The 26,203-nt window shown below is 47.0% G+C and overlaps 1 protein-coding gene across 2 annotated transcripts in view; it reads left to right on the top strand.

Moving 5' to 3' along the window:
- Positions 1-26,203, top strand: part of LOC144773619 (transient receptor potential cation channel subfamily M member 2-like) — a 1,811,195-nt gene that overhangs the window by 1,781,457 nt on the left and 3,535 nt on the right. The gene's annotated exons all lie outside the window — the stretch shown is intronic.

Genomic DNA, 26,203 nt, shown 5'->3' on the forward strand with positions numbered 1-26,203 from the left:
TAACTGATACTTTACAAATCGAACAAACAACCATGTTTTCCGCCTTTTTGCTAACAGTAAAGAAGTCCCAAACTGGGGACTGGAGATGTCTGCTGGTGGTGGAGGTGCTACTTTGACTTTCAATGCCAGATGAAGTGGAGGATGGGCGTGGCTGAATTTGCTTCTGTTGTTCACTTACAGCACCACTACTTGAGGTAATGGGTGTCGAGCTGGATGGAGGTCCCTGCCGGCCCTTCTGACGAGAAAATATGGAAGCTGTAGGTCGTTTTGTTGTTGTAGTTAACTGCGTTGGTGGTGGTACCAGTACCACACCGCCCACATCCCGCTCAGCATCCAATCGGGATAGGGTGAAAATGTTTGTCTGCTGCATGCCCACTGGAGTGACGTCTGTGATGACTGGGTCATCGTCAGACTGTTCATCAGCAGAAGAAGACACCACTTCTTGTTCATCGTCATCAACCATAAGTCGAAGCCTTGCGGGAACCTTCCTTTTAGGCTTAGCTACCTTTTGCGGCTCACGCCGTGCCTCACTGTCAGACTGCATTGCTGGGTTCCAATCAGGATCAAGGTCATCAGAATGAAGGGGGCTTGAAGAAGAACTTGCAGTAGAAGTAGCACCCCTCCTTGACCTTTTTCTTGCTGGGGATCTGGAAGACAATGGATCATCCTCAGGAGGAGTGGCTTCCTCGGATGATTCTTCCACCTGAATATCCATTTTTCTGATGTGCCCCTACTTCTGGAGGAACAAGCGTTGTAGGCAGTTGTGCCGCTCCGTGAACCTCTAGTTGCACCTCTCCATGCACCTCTACTTGCGCCTCTCCTTGTGCATGTACATGCGCCTCTCCTTGCCCCTATACTTGCGCCTCTCCTTGCCCATGTACTTGCGCCTCTCGTTGCCCATGTACTAGCGCCTCTCCTTGCCCATGTACTTGCGCCTCTCCTTGCCCATGTACTTGCGCCTCTCCTTGCCCATGTACTTGCGCCTCTCCTTGCCCATGTACCTGCGCCTCTCCTTGCCCATGTACTTGCGCCTCTCCTTGCCCATGTACTTGCGCCTCTCCTTGCCCATGTACTTTCGCCTCTCCTTGCCCATGTACTTGCGCTTGTACTAGTTGCACTTGTGGTTGTCGTTGCGGCTGTGGTTGTTGAACACTCGCCAGCTGAGTTACACCCGGCGTTGATTGGATGGTACTTTCTTGTGATGAGCCAACATCACTGGTCGATGGTGATTGAACAACCAAAGTGGCTGCCTTTGCGGTACTCATGGGCTTGGGCCTAACTTTACGTGGTGGCACTGAGCCCAATGAAGCGGAGGTGCTGCTTCCAGCTTGGTCCCCGGCGGACACCGCTGCTGCTGCAGGCGTACTTTTTTTCCCAAAAAAGGTGTCGGTGGGCACACCAGTCTCCTTGGTAGGTGGGGCCACTTGCTTCTTCTGCTCCTTCTTACTGGCAGTGGCACTGGCAACTCTTTTCGCTGAGGCGCTACGGCCACCTTTCTTTGGGGCCATCTTCTTCAGATGCAACTCAGAACAGCAGGCTGCAGTTGCACGAGTTGCAGATTTGTCTTGTCTGTGGCCACACGTGACGTCATGTGACATTGTGCTGCACACACCGCTGCAAGACTTCTTCCTTGCACTGGTGGTTCTCTTGTGCACCTAAAAGCAATGGAAGCCAGAGGAACATCAGTTAAACACCCCAAAAAGTCGAAAAACACACAAAAATCACACCAATCCAATGTCATCCATGCCCTCAATGATGTTTACATTCAAGGCACCCCACAGAAAGTCTTGGTCCATGCACCACTGAGTACCCCTGGGCATAATGTATGAAAGCAAGGCAAACTGGGTGCAGGCCTGAGCACACTGCCTGCCTTCAAAATGGCCCCTTGACCCCCACCACATGGCCAGGCTCTGCCTGTACCAGCCCTCAAAATGGCCCCCATCCACATGGCCAGGACCCAACAATACCCCAAAAAATCGAAAAACACATACAAATCACCATAATCCAATGCCATCCATGCCCTCAATGATGTTTACATTCAAGACACCCCACAGAAAGACTTGGTCCATGCACCACTGAGTACCCCTGGGCATATTGGATGAAAGCAAGGCAAAATGGGTGCAGGCCTGAGCACACTGCCTGCCTTCAAAATGGCCCCTTGACCCCCACCACATGGCCAGGCCCTGCCTGTACCAGGGCTCAAAATGGCTCCCACCCACATGGCCCGGCCCCAACAACAGCCCAAAAAATCGAAAAACACATAAAAATCACCACAATCCAATGCCATCCATGCCCTCAATGATGTTTACATTCAAGACACCCCACAGAAAGACTTGGTCCATGCACCACTGAGTACCCATGGGCATGATGGATGAAAGCAAGGCAAAATGGGTACAGGCCTGAGCACACTGCCTGCCTTCAAAATGGCCCCTTGACCCCCACCACATGGCCAGGCCCTGCCTGTACCAAGGCTCAAAATGGCCCCCACCCACATGGCCAGGCCCCAACAACACCCCAAAAAACCAAAAAAAACTAAAATCACCACAATCCAATGCCATCCATGCCCTCAATGATGTTTACATTCAAGACACCACACAGAAAGACTTGGTCCAAGCACCGCTGAGTACCCCTGGGCATAATGGATGAAAGCAAGGCAAAATGGGTGCAGGCCTGAGCACAGTGCCTGGCTTCAAAATGGGCCCTTGACCCCCAGCCACATGGCTAGGCACTGCCTGGACCAGCCCTCAAAATGGCCCCCACCCACATGGACAGGCCCCAACAGCACCCAAAAAGTCGAAAAACACACAGAAATCACCACAATCCAATGCCATCCATGCCCTCAATGATGTTTACATTCAAGACACCCCACAGAAAGACTTGGTCCATGCACCGCTGAGTACCCCTGGGCATAATGGATGAAAGCAAGGCAAAATGGGTGCAGGCCTGAGCACAGTGCCTGCCTTCAAAATGGCCCCTTGACCCCCACCACATGGCCAGGCCCTGCCTGTACCAGCCCTCAAAATGCCCCCCATCCACATGGCCAGGCCCCAACAACACCCCACAAAATCGTAAAACACATAAAAATCACCACAATCCAATGGCATCCATGCCCTCAATGATGTTTACATTCAAGACACCCCACAGAAAGACTTGGTCCATGCACCACTAAGTACCCCTAGGCATAATGGATGAAAGCAAGGCAAACTGGGTGCAGGCCTGAGCACACTGCCTGCCTTCAAAATGGCCCCTTGACCCCACCACATGGCCAGGCCCTGCCTGTACCAGGGCTCAAAATGCCCCCCACCCACATGGCCAGGCCCCAACAACACCCCAAAAAATCGAAAAACACATAAAAATCATCACAATCCAATGCCATCCATGCCCTTAATGATGTTTACATTCAAGACACTGCTTGAGTGCGTTACAAGGGGAGTAAACGCATCCTTGGAATTGGGCACACGCATCAGGTTCGTCATATAAAGACAGACTCCGTTGTGGATTATGACAATCGATTATTTATTCAAAGATTTGATCATATTCATTGATTGTAAAAGTTCATGAGTTCTTATACTCCAATGTTTTAGTTTAACCACAAGGAAATCATTACTGATGATTTCAGAAAATGCTCCGATTCATTTCGGGCAGGAAGTGCCCTTTGTCAAGGAGCTCTGTAAACACAATAAAACGCTTTTACCATTCAAAACATAACATAGATGAAGTTGCATTTAAATTGATTACATTTCATTTCGGTGAGAGAAAACATTTGTGCTGAGGAGGTTGTGTACCTTATAAACCAGTATACGTGCTTTTAAGGAAAACCATTGTCGGTGCTTTTTTTTTTAAAAATGGAGGGAGGGTGGATCGGTCATGGGGGGGCGAAAGGTTCGGGAGAAACACTTACGTGTCCGGATCATGGAAGGTGATGCGACTCTGAAAATGGGAAAGGATTAAACAACCTGTTAAAAACAGTGTTGGCCCGGCGTAACAAAAATTGAAAACGTGGGTTTTTGTCGGAGCTCCTACTTACTTGGGGATAATGAATGGGTCGACTCGAAGTTCCACGGTTCGGTCGCAAGGGACTCGCGGAGTGTGAACGGAGTGGAGGGGGTGTAAGTTATGGGTAGCTACGCGGAGTGGTGATCACGTGGTTGGGTCGTGAAAATGAAAGAAGGACTAAACGTGTGGCGATGGGTGTGACGGCCATCTTGGAAAGGAGTGTTAGGTTAAGGGCGGCATAGGTGAAATGTAAGCAATATACAATGTTTGTACCCAAGCATAAGGAACAAAAGATACAGGGTGAAACGTATGTACCATCTGCGGTACTATAGAAAACAACTAAGTTCGATTCGGTCATTGAGGCCATGTGGCTTCATGGCCTGTAGTCTGTAGATCCAAGCTGTCTCACGCTGGAGGAGTGTTTTGTTGTTGTCTTTTCCTTCCTTTTTACAGACAACTTCAAGCACCAAAAATTTCAGCTGAGCCACGTTGTGGTTGAGTTCAGTAAAATGCATTGCAATGCTAGATTTTTTATTTTTAGTGCGAATGTTTGATTTATGTTCGTTTCCTGGGCATAATGGATGAAAGCAAGGCAAAATGGGTGCAGGCCTGAGCACACTGCCTGCCTTCAAAATGGCCCCTTGACCCCCACCACATGGCCAGGCCCTGCCTGTACCAGGGCTCAAATGGCCCCCACCCACATGGCCAGGCCCCAACAACACCCCAAAAAATCGAAAAACACATAAAAATCACCACAATCCAATGCCATCCATGCCCTCAATGATGTTTACATTCAAAGTTCAAAAAGTACTTTATTCAGTTAAAAAACAATAACCATAAAAGTAGCAACATGAAATTTACAATTTTACACAGGGACATTTAAAAAGTGACAAATCTATTACATTCCATTTCATTTAAACATCACCAATTGTTTTCCGTAATTTAAAAACAAGTTTAAAAAATCTTAAAACTACAGCAACAGTTAAAACCATGTCCATTCTCTGAAATTCTAAAAAGGCTGGACGGCATCTGTTTAAGTTCATTTCTTTAAGGAATGGGATTATGAGTTTCCTATGTGGCATAATATAAAATTTACAGAAAAATAAAATATGGATGTCAGATTGGGGCGAGGAATCATCACATGGGCAAGTGGGTAAATTTCGCAACCATGAATTCATTTCTGGGAAGGACAAGAATCTAAAAACTATGTTTAATCTAAAACGGGTCAAGAGAAATCGGTCATAATTAGACATCGGGAGGGTTAAATATGGCTGTACTTTGTTGCCAGTTAATAACAAGATGTGCGAGGTAACTGTCTTTTTGCTCATTTCCTCTCGCCTTCTCTTGTCTTCGAGGTATTCCAAACATAGTTTCTTCAGCAGTTTTCTGAGTATATTCCCCATGGTAAGTGGGTCCTCATAGTATTGTCGGCAGCCAATTTGAGTCATAAAATGTTTAACGTAAACTAGCCAATCAAGTCTACCCACTTTTTCCATTTTTATTACGTCCTGCAGCATAGCCCGATTCATGACACATTCGTTAGTTGTCCATACCCTATGCCACAAGAGGATGGGTTGTGTTCTAATTATATCCGAAATATGAGGTTGTCCCAGTTCAATATGACAAATGTAAGTCGAAACGCTTTGTGGTACCACTAGGACATCCCTCATGAATTTGTTTTCGGCTTTTTGAATTGGTTCTACGTTCGAATACCCCCAAAGACCGGCACCATACAATGCTACCGATGTACACGTGGCATTATATATAGTCAGGATTTCTCTTATTGTTTTTTTGCCCAGCTTTTTTATAAAAGTCTTTAAGGCCATTATGGTTTTTCGGAACAAAAGAGTTCTGGCCTTTACAGCACTTGTCCAAACCCCGGATTCATGAAACAAAATACCCACATAAGGGAAGGTAGTAGTATTTTCCAAAGGAACGTAATTTATAAACATTCTTTTCATCTGCTTTCCAGATCTTGTGTCACAGTTCATGGAGAAAGTTTTGCTACAGTTGATTTTTAGATCTAGACTCAACATGAACTTCTCAAATGATGATATCAATTTTTGTAGGGCCAAGGGAGTGCGTGCCATTAAGACTGCATTGTCCGCATACAGGAATGCAGGGATAGATCTCTTACCGACCCTGGGCATATCCCTGCACTCCTGCAGTAGACGATGCTCAAGTCCGTTTATATAAAGCAGGAATAGGAAGGGGGCCAGAACACCCCCCTGGCGTACTCCACGTCCCACCTTAAATTTTCTAGTACATTCACCCCCCCTACCATAGCGGACTGAAGCTGTAGCTCCTGAGTATAGTTCTCTCAGGAAGCGAATGATAGGATCTTCCACGCCCAGCCCTTTCAGGATTGCCCACAATTTAGTATGTGAAACACAGTCGAACGCCGACGAAAGGTCGACAAACGTAAAATACAGATGTTCACCTTTTACCCTGGTGTACTTTTGCTGCACAATCATTAAGTTTAAGCATTGTTCAACAGTTCCAATGCCCTTCTGAAATCCATACTGTAGGTCACTCATTATATCATTTTCCTCCGCCCAGCTCTGGAGTCTTGCCAAGATGATTCTTCCAAGGATTTTTACGGATGAGTCAAGGAGGGAGATTGGCCTATAACAGGCACAATCTTGTCTATCTCCCTTCTTATGTATGGGTACAATCACCGAGGTGAACCAAGACGGATTTAGGTCCCTTGCAAGTGCTGCATTGAAAAGCTGCACCAGTATGGGGCCCCAGATCTCAGTGTTTGCTTTATATAGATCTGCAGGGATCCCATCAGGCCCTTCTGCCTTGCCTCCCTTCGTTGCTTTCACACCCATCATGACTTCATCCAAAGTTATTACCAATTTTTCAACCCCTGCTCCCTTATTGCCCATAGACAGAGAAAAATAATCTATAGTGTGGGAACTATCTTGAGACCTATAAAGGTTTGAGAAGTGCTCCACCCAGTCCTCCTCAACAATTGCTACCTCCATGCGGGCCTTGGAATTGTCAAAGAGGAAAGGGGTGTTAACGGCCCTCCAGAATGCAGATGCATCCTTGGACTGTGAGGCCTCGCAGAGGGCTGCTAGGGCCTCATTTTTTATAACATTTTTTCTATTATTTAGAGCCTCGTTATATATTTTCTTCAAACCTCTTATTTCTAACGGGTCTCGGGGTGACCTGTGAATAGCATGTTTCAAGTCAGTCAGTGCCCTTGTGCATGCATTGTCAAACCAACTTTTATTCTTTTCTTTGCCTCTACCCGCAGACTATTTTTAATCTCAGTAGCTATTATATTAAAGTTCTCTATTATCTGCTCGCTGTGAGACTTCTCCCCTAGGCAAATTTCGAAACTTTCTGGACAAACGTTCAGCAGTTTCGCGAGGAACATTTCTGGAACAACCTTACCCCATTTTAGAGTATACCCATTCTGCCTCCCCAGAACCACGTCAGAGACTGTCCTTCTGGAGAGCACATCTTCATGATGTTCAAAGAAAGGGTTTTCAACCTCTATTATTTGGGGCAGATGGTCGCTTAAAGGTAACTCTATAGTCTTCATCCTTTCGATCTTGTGACTAAAACTATTTGAAGTAATGATAAAGTCAATAGTAGACGATGCTCCTCTACCAATGAATGTGGGGCCGAAGGAAGTAGGTTTTTGGGCAATTTCATTAGCATATCCCAGGTCATACATGAACAGTAATTCATTTAATAAGTTCCCGATCAAGGAGTGGTCAAAATGTGTTAGATTGATATCCTGCTCTAACATTAGGCCACAGGTCCCTTGTTTACCCTTTGAGCAGAGTGGACAATTAAAATCCCCACCCATAAAATTATCAATTCCCTATTTTTTTTGTCGATTTCATGTTGTAAATCGCCCCTAAGCATTTTAAGAGTGTTGGGAATTTCATTTTTCGGAATATTATTGTAAAAGTTTATGACAACAACATTAATTCCCTTCTTAGTGCTTAGAGTTATTACTTGGTAGTAACTAGATTTAGGGATAAAATAAACTTTCTCGTACTTAAGCTGGTTTGAAAGAAACGTAATTAAGCCTCCCTTTGCGCTTCCATATTGACCCCCCACGGCCGGAGTAAAAAAGCTTCTATACCCATTTATAAACACTGGATCGGTAGACCAGGTTTCTTGAAGGGCCAGGATGTCCCGATCATTTATAACAGTTTCCCAGGATTGATTTTTAATTTTATTCCTTAATCCTGCCCATTCCAAAATAGGAGTGTACAGGATTTCCTAAACTCATTTGCTATAAGATCACCCAAGGAATTATTGCCCAAAACCTTTTCAGAAGGGGAACTTGCTCCACACTTATCCCCCTCTTTTAACACTGGGGTGCTTAAGGTCTTACAGCAATCCTCTTCACTGTCATCATAAATAATTTTTGGGACCGACTCTGCTTGCCTAGTAACCTCATTACCCTCCACTGGCATATGTTCTTTTGGATTCCCCTTGAAATCACCAGTAGTGTCCCCTGAGTCTAATATAGTGGTCTGACAAGTATCCTTCTTGTGTCAATCCACATATCCACATATTCAAGGCCTGAGAGGGCGTCAAATCGATTATGGGTTGGTATATTGTAAACAGGTGTGGCAGAACCTCTATTGTCCCAGAAGTAATTATTTCCATAATTAGGTCCTGGAGTTGATGGATAAAAATGCATTAGATGGAAATTAAGTGGTCTGTGTATCTGGGGAAAAGAAGTCTGGCTGAATCCATATTGGTTAAAGCCAGACCTGTTTATAGGCTGCCTTACTGGCTCCCTGTTTTTAGACTGTTGTACTGGAAATTATGGATAGAAGTAGCTAAGATAATGAGTAGAGATGGAATCGCTACATCTTGAATCGTACCAGTCCCCAATATGCCTAACAGCTCCATGGTCTTTAAAATTTACAATAATTACGTCCCCTTTCTTATCTTTGGGTCGTGAGCCCACCCAGATTGAACGCCTGACGTTTCGAATTTCCCCGTTAATATGGGCAGGCCGGGGTCTATTATTGCGTAACCAATGGGTCACTTTATTTCTTAGAGCTCGATGATCTTCCCTGGTGCCCATAGGGAGCTCGGGAACCCCCGCCATGACTATTGCGTAGGGCGCAGCTTCTGGCGGTAAGTCGACTATTCTGTGTGAAGGCCAGTTTGTATTGTGAGAATTCCCTGTCCCATTCTCCTTAATAGCCTTATTTTGCAGAGGCTCTGACCTTTCTTCCACGGTCAAATTATCCGCGATCAAATTTGTCCCCCCTTGGTTGTCTGCTTTACTTAAAGTTTGAATATCAAGCCCAGGCTTTTTATTCAACAGAGGGGGTGTGTGTACTTTTTTCGGGGGAGGGCCGATTGGTTTTTTCCCAACTTGGTTTGTTTTTATAGAGGGTGTGGAGCATAATGGGACTTGTTTGGGTGCTGATATCGTTATGGCAGGTGTTCCTCTAGATTTTATGATATTTACACCCTTTTCAAGTTCAGCTAATAGTATTTTTTTCGACCTTTTTCACGATCAAATCTAGGTGCGTATTGCACAAAGAAATCTTCTCTAGCAGAGGCTGTATTAGTGTTTTAACCAAACTTTCAATTTTTCCCAAAAAGCCACCTTCACTAAGGGAGCAATGAGTTGTCGTTAAAGAGACCATAGGAGGAGTCGGTGATTCAACCACGTCCACCTGTGTTGAAATGGAACTCCTCTTCTGTATCTTTGCTTGCAGAGTCATTAATGATACACCCCCTCTTTTTTTGATTTTGACATTTGTGGGAGATATATAGTTTATATTTGGAGGAGATGCAGGAGAGAATCTAGGGGAATTTGATAACCCTTCATCATCATAACTATTATAAAGACTTGACAAGGACACACGGGTACTAATAGAGGTACTCAGCAGGGAAACCTCAGTACTAGAATATTCTGACGCTTCACCTTTGTCCTCCCTGCCTCCAATATCTACTAAGCCAGTATGTACTGCGATAGTATGTATTTGGGCAGGCGATGGTACTGTCCCTATGTACCCCAAATAGGATCGTTTATCTGTCATTGAGTCAGGAGGGGGACCCCTTTTAAGATTAGCTATATCAGTTTTTTTCTGATTGTGCTTCCCCCTTCGCCTTGGTGTTGGACCCGGCCTCATGGCGTGGTCCTACCCCTCCCGCATGGGGGGCCCAGAACGACATCGACCCTGCATGCCCCAACACTGCCGGTTCGGTTACCATCCCGGACCACCCCTACCGGCCTGGCTCCATCTTGGGCCCATCACGTCCTGAGCACGAGGCCTCGCCCGACTCCATCTTGGGCCCACCACGTCACGAACACGTGGCCTCGGCCCCGGCCCAGGCCCCAGCGAAGCCCCAACATCGAGGCACCAAGATCCACCCAGGTGGTCGAGTGGCCACTCGACAGATCCCGGAGGAAGGGGAGTTTCGATGGCCCTCCAGCCGTCCCCGGATGCCTGGTATCGATCGCCCTCCGGCCTCCCTGGGCGCTGGCTCCACCCCCCTGCTGGGTGTCTGGACACCATCATCCCGGCCCCTCTGGCCCCCAGGCGCGAGGGTCCGGACATCAAAGGACCCCAGTCCTATATCTGGGCCAGCCCCGGAGTAGGACGCCAGTTGTATCCTGGACTGGAAAGCCCTGCTGACGCTGTCACGGCCGACACCAGAAGAACTCATTTTCCTGTAACCTGAAGATACCCTGAGAGCCTGCTGGCGCTGCCGCGGCCCACCTTTGCTGAACCATCTTGAGAGCCTGCTGGCGCTGCCACGGCTGAACCATCTTGAGAGCCTGCTGGCACTGCCGCGGCCCACCTTTGCTGAACCATCTTGAGAGCCTGCTGGCGCTGCCGCGGCTGAACCATCTTGAGAGCCTGCTGGCGCTGCCGCGGCCCACCTTTGCTGAACCATCTTGAGAGCCTGCTGGCGCTGCCGCGGCCCATCTTCGCCGAAACCACCTCGAGGCCTGCTGGCGCTGCCGCGGCCTCCTCTCCGTTACCGACCACCTGTCGAGTCCTGCTGGCGCTGCCGTGGCTCAACCTCTCGGAACCCCCGGCTCGAGGATTGAGAGCTGTGCGCAGGGTATCCCTTCCTGCACCCATATTGAGACTGTCCCGCTACCTCGTCCCTTTTACGAGACTCTACAGATCCCTCGATCTGCCTGTACATACCGCTGAGAACCAGCAACCTTTATCCCTGATAAAGCTTAAGAACTTAACCTCTTGTGTGGTGTCCGTTTGTAGTGTTGTGGTTACTCTGCTGTACGATCCTAGGAGAGGACCCTCACCCAGGAGGCCTCTCGATAACGCTCGGCTACCTCTCGATGGAGAGGGGGACCTAGGGGTGGTCAGTCAGACATCTTCTGCCTCCCCCGGGTTCGCCTTTCTAACACTTGGTATTGCTTTCTTTTTTAAATATTCTAGCCGAACGTGGGGGAAGCGGTACGCGCTCTATTTCCATGATAGGGATATCTGGCCGATCATCCAGCCTTTCAGCATGCACCTGAACAATAGGGGATTATAGATCGTAGGTGTGTCCACAACTAATGGTGACACATCATCCTGTATCATTCTAGGACTCCCCTGGCCAAGGGAAGCGAGTGTCAGGCCTGCAGGTAGGTTCTCCGGTCACAAGTGCCACTGATTATCCCCCGCTCCACCGAGGGAGCGTCCTCGTTAAGTAGCGCCTCCGGGCGCGCTGTGTGCAGGAAGCAGGAAGTGGCCGCAAGGCTCCCTGGGAGCTGTAGTTTCCAGCCGCGAGGTGTTGCGATGCAGCGCGGCGAGACCAAAGCGTTTGGGACCCAGGAGCGAGTGTCAGGCCTGCAGGTAGGTTCTCCGGTCACAAGTGCCACTGATTATCCCCCGCTCCACCGAGGGAGCGTCCTCATTAAGTAGCGCCTCCGGGCGCACTGTGTGCAGGAAGCAGGAAGTGGCCGCAAGGCTCCCTGGGAGCTGTAGTCTCCACCCGCGAGGTGTTGCGATGCAGCGCGGCAAGACCACAGCGTTTGGGACCCAGGAGCGAGTGTCAGGCCTGCAGGTAGGTTCTCCGGTCACAAGTGCCAATGATTATCCCCGCTCCACCGAGGGAGCGTCCTCGTTAAGTAGCGCCTCTGGGCGCGCTGTGTGCAGGAAGCAGGAAGTGGTCGCAAGGCTCCCTGGGAGCTGTAGTCTCCAGCCGCGAGGTGTTGTGATGCAGCGCCGCGAGACCACAGCGTTTGGGACCCAGGAGCGAGTGTCAGGCCTGCAGGTAGGTTCTCCGGTCACAAGTGCCACTGATTATCCCCCGCTCCACCGAGGGAGCGTCCTCGTTAAGTAGCGCCTCCGGGCGCGCTGTGTGCAGGAAGCAGGAAGTGGTCGCAAGGCTCCCTGGGAGCTGTAGTCTCCAGCCGCGAGGTGTTGCGAAGCAGCGCGGCGAGACCATAGCGTTTGGGACCCAGGAGAGAGTGTCAGGCCTGCAGGTAGGTTCTCCGATCACAAGTGCCACTGATGTTTACATTCAATACACCCCACAGAAAGACTTGGTCCATGCGCCACTCACTACCCCTGGGCCTACTGGCTAGTAAGGCTTTACAGGCACCCCAAAATAAAAAAATAAAAATATATTACAGTGAGCTAAAATTCCATGACATAAATGAGAATTAAGTTTAAAAAAAATCACAGAAACAGTTGTATCATGTACCCATGACTAACCCTGGGCCTACTGGATACTGTGGCTAGCTACCCACCACAATATATATTTTGTTAAAGTTGTCAACAAAGTTTTAGAACTGGAGTTGCCTCAACTGCAATGCCCCAAACAAACAACACCAACTTACTTGTAAAATCTCAAGTCCAAAAGTGATCCAAACTCCAAAGTCCAAAAAGTCCTCAAATACAAATATCCAGCAGTAGCCACAAAAAGTAATCCTTCCAGCTCCACAGCCAAATGAAAAGTGACCAGGACATGGACAAAGCACTGGGAGGAGCCTGCTGGACAGAAACAGGAAGTTGGAGACTCGGGCACTTCCTTCCTCCCACCCCACCCCAAAAAATTGACTCCTGCACCAAAAAGTGCAGCCAAATGTCAATCTGAGGAGTTATTCTGAATAAAATCATCATTTTCTCAAGGATTATGCTTCCTGCAGTGGATTTCTTGTGCAGAATTGCAATTTTTGCAATTTCGGGAACGCGAGCTGTTCAAATCTCCCGCCGGAAGTCAGCTGCGCGCAGCTTCTACGTGTTTGGCATTTTTTACTTCGCAATGCGTGATCGCGGGCCTTTATGACGTACTCGCGTTGTCAAACTCTCGCTGTGCAAGATGGCAAGCCGCGATAACGTAATTGCGTTCGAAAAACTCTTGCGCGATCACGCAGCAAGATCGAAAATGGCACAGCACACGCAAAACTGGGAGAAAAACAACTCGGCAGGCTCAGAGTCAACGCCGCGCGCGCGATATTGTACTTTTTCAAGCGCGACCAAGCAAAATAATTCGTAGCTTGCAAATTTGCGGATTATTGGGCAAATTCGCACGATTCGTGGATCGCAAAATCATCAAAAATCCGCCCGCGAAACGGATTTTACGCCCACGCTTATATTAATCATAGTGATTGACCTGTATGACTGTAACTCTTGCAGAGGTTTGCCTTTTTTAAGGAACACTACTGTATTTGCTGAGGGCCATGAGGATTGGGCAAGCTGTCCCCCTTGTATCTGTGAGAATGTATACTGCAAGACTACCCCTAGCTGGGTGGAGAACATTTTCAAAAACTCTAGCGGGATCTTGTCTTACTGCTTTCCCTGAGGGCAGGCATTTTATGGCCGCAATAATTTTTTCTCATGACAGAGGAGCGTCCAAGGAATTCTGGTCTTCAGCACCAGCCTCCCAAATGGGATTGACCCCAGATAGTCCCTTAAATCCTTATCGTCATATCCCTCTTTTTTTTCCTCTCTATAGAGTCTCTTGTTGTAACTCTGGAAAACCTCTCATATGCCCTCCCGATCAGTAATAAGCCACCCTGCGAATCCTTTGCTTCAGTAATCTTGCCTTGCATAGCTTTCTGTCTTGTGTGCATGGCTGAAAGATGTCCCACATGTTTGCTTCACTAATAGCATTCCCTCTACCAGACCACATATATCTGCGCTTCTCTTGCCAAGATGTCATTAATCGTACCTTTATCCAATGGAAAACATCCAGAACTATGTGGGCAGAGCCACATGTTCCAGAAGCCTGCAAGCATAACCGCCCTTGCCCGAACAACGCATTTGCCTAAACCACACATATGCCTGGTTAAGGCAAATGCGCTCTAGTGTTCGCGATGGGCAGGTACTCAAAACAGAGACAGGAGCGTCAGAACAGGAAGTGGACCCAGACAGTTTAGTGGGACTGGGCCAGGTCTGGAGGTCGTTCCACGGGCGGGTGGGGGGTTATGGTAGGATTTTAGGGGTTGTGTCTGGGGGTAGCTTTCTGGGTGGTGTCGGTAGCAAGTTTTTAGGGCTCAGGGAGGGGAAGGGGATCAGGGCATTTTTAAGAAGGGGCAGTTTTTTAGGGCTCAGTGTGGGAGGAGGGGTTAGTGTAGCTTGATGGTCTGGGTTTGTGGAAGCATTTAAGGAATGGGGCGTTTGAAGGGCTCAGGGCAGGGGGGCAGATAGGGGGTTTATAATTAAGGACTTAGGGCCGGGGGCAGGTAGGGAGTTTCTCATTTAGGGGTTAGGTCGGCATGGCAGGTTCGGGGTTTCAATTTAGGGCTTAGGGTGGGGGGCAGGTTGGGTCAAAATAGTCACGCATTTAGCCATGCATTCACCCTTACGATTCATGCCTTTACCACAAAATTGTGTGGTAAAGGCAACGTGGTAAAGGAATGCGAGATTTAATCATATTCGTGGTTCAGGCTGCTTGGTAGAGGCATGCACGGTTGACCCTTGCATACGTATATCACACAAACACAGCCAATGCAACCTTGTGTTGAGCCTCTTTGATGTTTAGCCCTTCAGATGCCACCTGAATTACTTGGGCTTCAGATTCAGCTCCTGATACCACCTCTCTTACCCCTCCTCAGCTTGAGAATGATGAATACAGGACTAGAGGAAAAGAGAGGGGAAAAAAGACAGAGATTAGAACGAAATGGTACTGGTGAGAAATGAAGGCAACCCTAAGGATGGAATGGTTATGAATACACATCCATAATCCTGTGTATAGGTTCCCACCTATGGTGACCCTCCAATGCCTACTAACCCCCACAGAGAGGCAGTGAGAAACAAAGGGGGAAAAAGGAGAAAATCCCATTCTGGGCATCATTAAATGCAGGGGGCGACATTAGGTTAATGACCAATCCTGACACAGAAGCCACCCCTTCCACTTAAAAGACCTTTGCTGTCCCAGAAGAAATCATTTAATGTCATTCAGAAATCCTGGAGCCTTGATCTCAGACATGAATGTCCTTAAAGATAACTTTCAGCCGGGCTGGTTTCAGTTAGAAAGCCTCGCCTAGGTCCTGGAATGACGATAAGCTGCTTAAGCCGCCATCTACTCTCCACAGTAGCATGACAGAAATTGTGCTGGACACACAAGGTATGCCCATTGTAACTTCAAGTAGCGTTCAGACAGGCCTTTTGGAAAACTGCCTACTCAAGTAAGAATCTTCCAAAATATAGTAAGACAGCTCTTGGTCTCACATCTTGCTCATCTTGCTGTTTTAAGCATCAATGGAAAGCGATGTACACGATGCACCTTCAAATCCTAGTTCCAGGTAATTCATTTGGGAAAGGCCCTCTTAAGGAGAGTTAATATATCAGACATCTGAGATTGCTGAATGTCAGGTACAATGCGACAGCATGCTCTTCTACGGAAGAGATTTTACCACCAATTTCTGCACACATTTTGTTGACATTTCTTGATAGCCCGTGCAATATTTTTGTGTCCAGTTGGGTCCAATTGCTCTCAGTCCTTGTTTCCTCCTGAAGTTGATTTATTGAATTATTGACTAGCCCAAGCGAGGGCTCTCCTCCAACAGGGGTCAGATGATTGTTATCCGGATGTGGGGAAGTCATGTGCTGGGTGGGACCCTTTGGATACACTTGGCCGATTGCAGAATAATCCCACTTCAGAGCCCTGGGCACCTCAGGTTCATTTGCAGGTTAGACCCCCTTCTTTTGACTCCCCCCTCTTGGCTCATTGAGTGTGCTGCTTGCGGAGATCCCTTTAGCCTCTGAAGTGGAGTTCTGCATGCCATAGTCCCCATCGCCAGTACTTGTGATGGAGGATTCCAAGCCATCAGTTAGAGAAAAGAACTTGTCCCCTTGATCTGTGGAGTCTGCCGGATTCGCTAATTCTCCAGTATCCTCTTTGCGAGGGCAAAAATCTGTATACATGGAAGCCTTTACTAACGGATTTGAGGGGGGTATTCTAGCATCAATACTCGATTAACACTGGTTCGATTCACACCCAGGCTACACGGACCTTGCAGGCTTAATTGTGAATATGGGTATTTTGTTGCAAGGGCTTAGCCTCCCCTTCCCCTTCACAGAGACACTATCAACCTTAGCGCCAAGCAACGTTCCTACCTGTCGTGATGGGACATCCCTTCTTTGCCATGCGCTCTACTCCAGCATGTGCAGCCTCTGCAAACTCTTGCTACTACAGTCCTTTGGGCATCCCCTCAGAGCACCTATGCAAACCCTTGCTCCCATTGGGGGAGCACGATGGGTGGACTCCTTCTGATACATCCCAACTGAGAACTAGCCCATTTACTCCCTCCAAGATCTGTGGGCCCAACTGCTGTTTCTTTTCCCACTACCAGGACCTGCCCCTCCAAAGTGCAAGTGTCCATGGGAGCAAGGGTAAAGAACTCTGCACTAGGGGGGTTGGGATTGACCAGTGAGCCCCCGCTGCCCAGCTGTTGGACTACTTGATTCAGAGCTTTCCCGAGTCCATCCCCTTGGAGACGAACGCCTGAATCCTTGTGGGCATTTACTGTGATTTTCCTCACCCCTGTGCTGCTCTGGTCTGTGTTTGAGCGGGCTTGCCCAAAAAAAGCACTGTGTGCAGGTACTGCTTCTGTCCGTTCCTGGGCCGGTCTCGATATTTTAGGTGGCATACTCCACCCAGGGCAGCGTAGAGAGAGAACGCGACCAATAGCTCCATCTGCGGTGTGCATCCGTGACACAACTATAGCAGTGACAAATAAATCACGGACCTCAGTCTCCCGAATGTTCTTAGAAGTCGGACGTGATTTCATCCACTGGCGAAGTCCCTGTTGTGTCCTGCAAGATAGTTTCTAGTGTCTCGACAGACACAGAGTTAGTAGCACACTTGCACCCCCACACGCATCCCGAGTGATGTGATCCTGCTAAAAAAAGGGCCCGGGTGCACGTGCTCGTGGCCAGTACTGTACTATACTATTCAGTGTCTGTGTCCCTATCTCTACACCATGTGGGCCTGAGGCCCAAACACAACAATGGTGACGAGTGGGTCTTATCTGAAGCATGAGAAGACAGACGCCTCCCGGTTTCTCAGGGACGATGTGCAGCCTCACACTCCTGGACATGCGCCTGACAGTCTGTCCCCATGTTCGCCTGCACGCTGACCTGGTGACTGCCCTTCACACGGGCTGGCCCAGCAACCAATCCTCAGCAGAAGAGTCTGCTAAGGCCAGCACCAAGCCAGAGGTGACTGCATGTGCCTCGATCGGCACTTCAGAAGGTATGACGCTGCCCGCGCCAGCACTGCCCACGTGAGGGCAGAAGATTGCGCCCCTCATCGGACCCGCAAGATGCCCAGGTGAGAGGAGTCTGGTGCGACCCTGCCTCGCTGACCCCCGACACACGCCACCTCCCAGACTGAGTGAGCTGGTAGCCCACACCTGTGGTATTCCATGCTTATGTCAAGCCTGTGGTTCTTAGAACCTGTGAGGTCATGGTAGAATGTGGGGCGGAAGATAGCGGTTTCTGAAGGAAGTGGTTCGTTATCTATGCTGTTCCCTGCTGTGGATGTTAAGCTGTTCTTCATCCTGAATAAAGCCTACTTGAAACTAATCTGCTTGTGGACCTACTTACTACACATTTCTTGGTGACGATCGGGAGCACCTTTAGCTTGTTCTTGTGCTTTTGAAACGATTTCTTATGAACAGGTACTCAGAGACCAGATCATGATGCGTACTAAGAGCAAAAAATTCCAAGAGAGACTTTGGTTAGGCACTGAATCTTCTCTTAGTGCAGTAATTAATATTGCCAAGGGAATTGAGCAGTCCGAATTATTTGTATCCGAGATCTGAGGTACTGCATCTGCATCTAAACCACAGATTACTGAACCAGAGGTTTCTCTAGTTAAAAGCCAAGTTTCTTCTAGTTCTAAAGGTGTTTACAAAAAAGACATTGATAAGAAGTTCGTAGATAATAGGAACTTTTCTGATAACAAATTTTTTCCCAAAAGAAATATTGCATGTTATCGGTGTGGAAGTCCTAACCATCTTGGCAATTACAGAGGATGTCCTGCCTGGGATAGAATATGCGTAAAATGCAAGAGAAAAGGACATTTTGGTAACGTTTGTCGTTCTCTCCAAAAAATTAACTACATTTCTCAAGAAGAAGAGGAGGTTCTCAATAGTTTTAATTGCATACTTTCTGTAGATGAAGTTGAACATAAACAATTTCCCTCTTGTCCTATTTTAATTGACAACCTTTCAATTGAATTAATGATAGATTCCTGTTTATGGTATACTATCATTGGTTTGAAGTTGTTCAATGATTTGTGGAAAGACAGGGAATTGTTAATATCTGATATTCAACCCGGAGGTTACACTGGAAAAAAGATAAACCTCGAGGGCTTCTTTTGGGCTACTATCCAAGTCAGAGATAGAGTCACCAGGGGAAAGGTGTATGTGGCTACTAAGGGAGTTGCTATCCTGGGGTGGCCACATCAACGCGATTTAGGAATCAAACTTGATCCCAATTCCAATCCCCCTGTCTGTTTTACGGATTTGAATGTACATTCTTTGTCTGAAATTAATTCTTGTAAGATTCCTGAGAATTCCGTTTTTGTAAACAACCTTAAGTTGAATTTTCCTGATGTGTTTAAAGATACTCTTGGAAAAGTTTCTAATTTTAAACACAAGATAATCCTGAATGATGATGCAGTCTCTGTTAGACATAAGGTTAGGAACGTTCCTTTAGCCTATAGAGGCAAACTTAGAGAAATTTTGGATGACCTTATTTTAAAAAAAATTATTTAACCTGTTGAATCTTCCCCGTGGGTTTCTCCCATTGTTTTGTCACTTAAGAGTTCCGGGGATCTCCGCTTATGTGTTGATCTTCGCAGTTTAAATCAAGAAATCCGGGTTGACAAACATCCTCTACCCAATATTCACGAATTAATTTCTTCTCTTTCTGGTGCCACTGTATTTTCCACAATTGATTTGGCCAGCGCATACCACCAGGTGGAATTGCACGAAGATTCTAAAAAATTGACTGCATTCGTTACCCCGGAAGGTATGTTTCAATATTTGAGGATGCCTTTCGGGCTGGCTAATGCCGCCTCTGTTTTCCAACGTTTGATGAAGGAGTTGTTAAAGAATTGTAAAGGTGCAATAGCGTTTCAAGATGATATCTTAATCTTTGGCAAAGATTTTCAAGAGCATGATTGTAATCTCCATTCAGTTTTAAGCAATGTGCAAGAAAAAGGTCTCACTTTGAAGTTTTCCAAATGTAAATTTAGACAATCTAAAGTTGAGTATTTGGGCCATGAGATTTCTAGTGAAGGTATCAAGCCCAAAATCAACCATGTCAAAAGTATTACCTCAGCTCCTATTCCTACTTCCAAAGAGCAGTTGCTATCCTTTCTTCTTCTCACTGAATTTTATGGAAAATTCGTACAGAATTATTCAACAATTGTTCATCCTTTACGATCTTTACTTAAGAAACAGGCAAAATTTGTATGGAGTAACGACCAACAAGTTTCTTTTGACACTCTCAAAAGTAAAATTGTTGAGGCCCCTTTCCTAAAACCATTTTCTGTTGCCAAATAATGTATTGTGTGTGTGGACGCTAGCAATGTTGGCCTTGGTGCAGTTTTGATGCAAAAAGATAAATCTGGAGAGTATATTGTCTCTTATGCTTCTAGGACTCTGCGGGGTGCTGAGTTTAATTACTCTACGATAAAGAAGGAGCTACTTGCTTGTACTTGGGCGGTCCAGCATTTCCGCCAATTTCTTTGGGGTACAAAATTTTCTTTGAGGACAGATCATAAACCCCTTGTCAGTATGTCATCAGCGGGAGGGGGTAGGATTCTTACTGCTCGCTTAGCGAGACTTGCTGCCAAGTTGCAAGAGTATCGTTGTGAGGTTGTTTATGTCCCAGGACGTCTAAATGTTCATGCAGATTTCATGTCACGATTTCCTGTTTGTGATAGCTCCAACGTTGTGCATCCCGAGGAATGTGATGTTGCTTTTACTTTGTGTGACGTTAACATTATTTCTGGAAATGACCATTCCAACTTGATTTCTGAAGCTTTATGGGCACAAGCTATGCAACTGGATGATGTCCTGATGAAGGTGAAAGCCTTTTTAAGGGATGGTTGGCCTGAAGATAGGAAATTGAGTGGTGATTTGGCCTCTTTCTTTAAAGTTAGGGATGAATTGATGGAAAATATTGGCATGGTTTTTAGATCTGATAAAATTGTTCCTCCCAAGGATATCAGAGAGTCTATTTGCAATCTGGCTCAAGAATGGCATATGGGGATGTCCACAACGAAGAGAAGGACTAGGGAATTTTACTGGTGGCCCAGTATGAATGCTATGATTGACAGGTGGGTCAGCAACTGTACTCCTTGTTCTTTGAGCGATAAAACTGTTAAACCCATTTCTGCTGGTGGCATTACCCCCATTGAGTTTGCCCAGAGCCCTTGGCGTAAGTTAGGTATTGACATTATTGGTCCTTTTAATTATCAGTCTGGAAAAGATATGTTTGCTGTTGTTTTGGTCGACTACTTTTCTATATGGCCTGAATTGAAAATTGTGGAGAAGGTCAATTCTGATGTCATTATCGAATTTTTGAATGAAGTTTTCTGCAGAGAAGGTTTGCCTGAAGAAATTATCTACGATAATGGTCCTCAGTTTGTCAGTGTTGTTTTTACATCTTTTCTTTCCAGCTGTGGAATTACTCACAAGAGAGTTTCCAATTATTTTCCTCAAACAAATGGTCAAGTCGAACGTTTTAACAGGGTAATTAAGGAGTCTTGTCAGTTAGCATTACGCAGTGGTTTGAAATGGAGAGAAGCTTTGCAAGCTACCCTTTTCACTTATCGTATGTCCCCTAATTCTGTGACTGGGTTATCTCCTTTTGAGATGTTGCATTGTAGGAAACCTGGCTCCAAGCTCATGCCCTGGTGGTTGAAGGCCAGGGATAGTGATTATTTGGAATTGGATCTTAAAGGTGTTAGGGATCGTGTTAGGAAATACCAAGCGAAAATTTCACAGAATTTTCCCCAGAAAACCAACTCTCCTAAGTTACGTGTTGGCGACTTTGTGCGTGTGAAATTTGGTGGTCTTGTTCGCAAAGGTGTTTCTAGATGGTCTAGTCCTGTTGTTGTGACTGAGGTTTTTAGTAAAGCCGTGAGAGTTGAGGGTGGTAAGATTTGGAATTTTCGACGTATTTCCTTATGCAAACCTAATTTTTCTCAGTCTATTGTTCAACATTCCAATCTGGAGTTTTCTGAGCACCCACATGTTGTAAATGATGATTCTTGCTTTTCTGGTACTCATGAAGTTTTTGATAATCTTTCTCCTCAGAGTGAAGGATCCTGTCATGATAATGCAACCAATGTTAGCATTTCTGATAATACTGTTCATGAGAATGTTTCCAATGATAGTTTTTCTAGTTTTCCTCTTCACGACAGTGCTTCTACTGATGTTTCCACTAATTGTTTTCATGATTCAGGTGTTTCACGTAGGAGTTCTCGTGTGAAACTTACTCCTCTGAAATTCAGGGATTTTGTTCGTTTTTAGTGTTTTTTTTATTTTCCTTTCTCTCCTTTTATTGTGGGTTTTTGTTTTTTTTTGTTTAAGGGGGAGGTGTGTGGTATTCCATGCTTATGTCACGCCTGTGGTTCTTAGAACCTGTGAGGTCATGGTAGAATGTGGGGCGGAAGATAGTGGTTTCTGAAGGGAGTTGTTCGTTATCTATGCTGTTCCCTATTTTGGATGCTAAGCTGTTCTTCATCCTGAATAAAGCCTACTTGAAACTAATCTGCTTGTGGACCTACTTACTACAACACCGACACTCGCTACCCTGCTCCAGGAAGGATTAACAAACGCAGGTGGAAGTTTCCCTCCTTGCGTACACCTCCCTGAATGCCTGCCACATCGATAACACTACCGCCGTATCCAGCCTCGGAGCCAGTGCCACCTGGCTGCCATTTGCGGAACTACATCTGCCACAAGAAGCACGGGAAGAGACCAACAAACCCCGTAGGGAGGCGCTAGAAAAAGGGATGCGTTGGAAACTTGGAGCACAAGCAGCAACGTCGACAAGAGCCAACATCATCAAGGTTAGACAATCGAGCAATGGCTCAAGGGAGATTACCCCGCCAAAAGTACAAGAAAGACTGGAGCAGAGAGCGCGCAACCAGTGGCGGCCACCACAAGTGAGAAGAGCGCGCCACACACCCCTGGTGGTGCACGGCTACCACCGCAAGGAGGAAGAGCAGGCACACCCGGTACCAGAAGAGGGCGCCCAAGAAAAGATGAAGTGTGCGCAGTCCGAGGTGCGTAACAAATGCACCCAGAAGCACGCCAGCATGGGTAAATGCCCAGGAGGAAAGGAGACCTCTCCAAAGGAAAGAAAAGAAGCACTGCTGGAATCAGCAGAGAGATCCCATACATCTCCACAGTAGCAACAGAGCACGGAAGGGGCCAAACGCAGCACACTGTCCTCCCTCAAACAGCCTCAACAAGGAGTCGTCAGTGACCCAAGGCTGACAAGAGGAGAGTCGCACACCACAAGCGGCCAGCTGCCATCACAGCTCTCTACAGCTCGTGGAAGCCATTCCCGGAAGATTGAACACACGGAGTAGGAGTTTCAAGAAGATGCCTGAAGAAGGAACAACTGAAGTGAGTGGCTGCTCGCCAGACAGCCGAGAAGAGCGACAGAAGTCTCTCCCGCATGGTCCAGAGAAAAGTGAAGTTAAAAGGACCAGTTGGCCTTGTTGAAACATGGTGCATGTCACTGCACCTGGAGAAGAAGCAGAAGAAGAGTGGCAATCGTGTCACCTAGAAGAGCTGGACAAACACGCGCGTTAAGGACAATGAGAGGAGAAGCACGAGGACTTGTATCACCACAAGCCAAGAACACCTCCAAAGACACCAGACAGCCACCAAGGCGGATCGACGGCCCTGGAGACAGCACCAAGGGAGGATCACACATAAGCCGCAGCAAGCACAAACGGCATTGCACCCATCGCTTCACAGTGAGACCGTCCAACCCGAGTGTCGGCAGTTGGAATCGAACAGCATCCCTGCTCCTGACCGCAAATGCAGAGGTGCATGAACAGATTCAGAAGAGGCTGTCATGTAGCTATAAAGTCCCTCCAGAAACCCCTCCTACTAGCTGATCATTGCCACCTGTCATCCAGGCCCAATGACACCGCACTCAGCAAGAAACGTGGAAGTGTGACTGGACGGTCTACACCAAGAATCGGACAACCAACTGAGGTCAGAAGGGGAAATCGTGAGCGCAGGGCCGGACGGTGAAGAGAACCCGAGCTACAAAAGGAGTGAGTCCTGACACAGCTACAGCAAGGGAAGAGAGTGATAACCCAAGAAGGAACTGGCAACCGCACAGCGGGAGTCCGAGAGTAAGCCTCACAGCCTGCGCGAACCGAGTCTCAAGCCTTACGTTTCTCAGTGTGTCTATCACTCCCCTGTCATCAACATCTCAACAGCCCATGAAGTCCAAGTACACAGACGCAAGTGCCTCCCCAAAGGACATGGAGGTACCTGGCCACTCCCTGCCTCAGGTGATAGACTCCAAACTAAATGCCTGCCACCGTCAAGACAAGTCATCACCTGCCATCGTCCAGATTCACCACACGGCTGGCAATGCCAACATGCCAGTCCTCATCAAGTGCGTCTACCGACACCATCTTGAATACAAATGGATTGGAGTTCTACAGTGTTGCCAAAACTGCTGATAAGCAAAACCCTGTGGCAGCGAGAGCATATCCTGACCAAGACCCATACACCCTTGAGGTTTGTGCGAGAGACTGGCTACTGGCTCCTCTGCGGTTTTGCAGCTGCCCCCAGTCGGCACACACGCAGCCTCAGCGCAACCTACAAGTAGTCCCGTGGCACACCCGACAAAGGGCCTCCCGAGGCGGGAGAGTTGGAAGAGACATTTGCCCCACCGACATGTCACCAGACACAGTAAGACAGTCTAACAGAGACTTCAGGCGATCCCCCAACAATTCGATGAACTTTCCCCAACGGACTCCAACCATGATCTTGACGCACCCAGTCAACGAACTATTGTTACCCACCACATACCATCCTCCATGTCAGTGAAAGGAAACTACCTGGGACCAAACAACATGTTTCCACCGGCAAGTTACTGGAGGGTAGCTGACATCTCTAAGCAAGCGTTCGTGTCCTGAGTCCCTCAGGTTAAACGATGAGTGCCCGATGAGATTGTCCTGCTATGGCTGGAGTAACCGGTCCTGGTCTGCGGTCTTTCAGATGCCTGATCGAGAAGCTGATGTACCCTGTGGTGTATATTTCATTGTTGTTTCTCCCTACAGGTTGGACTAGGGAGCCTTTGTTTTTATTAATATTTGGGAGGAATGGTTTGTCCTGCGAGACACGTTCTAGTGTCTTGACAGACACAGAGTTAGTAACCACTCTCCTTTGGGAGTGGGCACACTTGCACCCCCACAAGCATCCCTCAGAGGCGTCATGAGTGATGTGGACCTGCTAATAAAAGGGCCCGGGTGCACATGCTCGTGGCTATTTACTGCACTGTACTATTCAGTGTCGGTGTACGTATCTCTACACCATGTGGGCCTGAGGCCCAAACACAACAGTCCCCAGCCTGCGAAGCACCTCATCCCAGGCCACTTTTCAGGTTTCTCTTCCAGTTTCCCTGATCTAGGCTAACAGTCAACCGGAGCAGAAGGGGTGCTGTGAGCAAAGTGAGTTACTCAGTCACCATTTTGCCTCCCCCACATATACCATCATATGTTTGATGCAGGGCATTTTGCAGTGAAGGTGCATAGCTTTCAGGTTCAACCATGCCAGGCATATGTAATCTTTATTACTCCGAGTCCTGGTCTTCCTGGATGCACAACTGAGTGCCACCCTCCGACCCAGGCTTTGTGGTTGACTATTTCCTGTTTTCATGTGTCTTTTAGCGTGGTATGTTACAGGACGAGCTTTGTTTTTTCCTCCCTTTTGTGGTGGCTCATGGGTAATGGGAGTCATATTGGGAGACCTTTTTGGGTTTCAGTTAGGGAATTGGTTCTGCCAGAAAGGAGAAGTATAGGAGGAGGAGCCAGACTAGGAGGTAAACTAATGACAAGTATTTGTAAAGTAGTTTACATCTTGGAAACAAATATAAAACTACACCTTTCAGAAGTAGGAGTAAATGGTAAGAAAAAAAAGAGAACAGGCTCACATTCTGTGATAGCGCAGGGGAGGGGGATTCCCCCAGCCGTAAAATACTTTCCTTGTGAAAGAAAGTACCACCAAAAATGTTCAAGCACACATTTGTTTTATGCATATCCCAACAGATAGTCCACCATACAGGCAGTCCCTGGGATTACACATGGTGGAACAGAAGTATTCCTGTAAATTGCAGACATTTTCATGAATATTCAAGAAGATATTTCAGAATCCTAAAACATTTTGAATATTTTACAAATCATATCTGCACATGTACAGTGTGTGCATCTGAGACTTTTCAAGGATAACTTTGCGAGCCAGGCCTGATTGCTTTTTTTTTAATGTAGAAAGTGGGGGTTTTTGCTGTGCACTTGTTAAAGATGTTATACTGATACCAGAGATGGGGATTTAATACTAACAAACAAATGAATGAACAATAAGTATTTTCTTTGTTTTTTAATGTCTTATGGGAAGATAAATTATTTGTATCTACCGCATGTGTACTGCTTGTAGGTATTAATCTGATCTTGGATGATTGTTTAGGGATGTATTTAAGTTATTTAACAACAAATTAGACAATACATTTATTTTTTAAAGTAG

The sequence above is a fragment of the Lissotriton helveticus genome, chromosome 8 (genome assembly GCF_964261635.1).
Source record: "Lissotriton helveticus chromosome 8, aLisHel1.1, whole genome shotgun sequence".
Classification (NCBI taxonomy): Eukaryota; Metazoa; Chordata; class Amphibia; order Caudata; family Salamandridae; genus Lissotriton; species Lissotriton helveticus.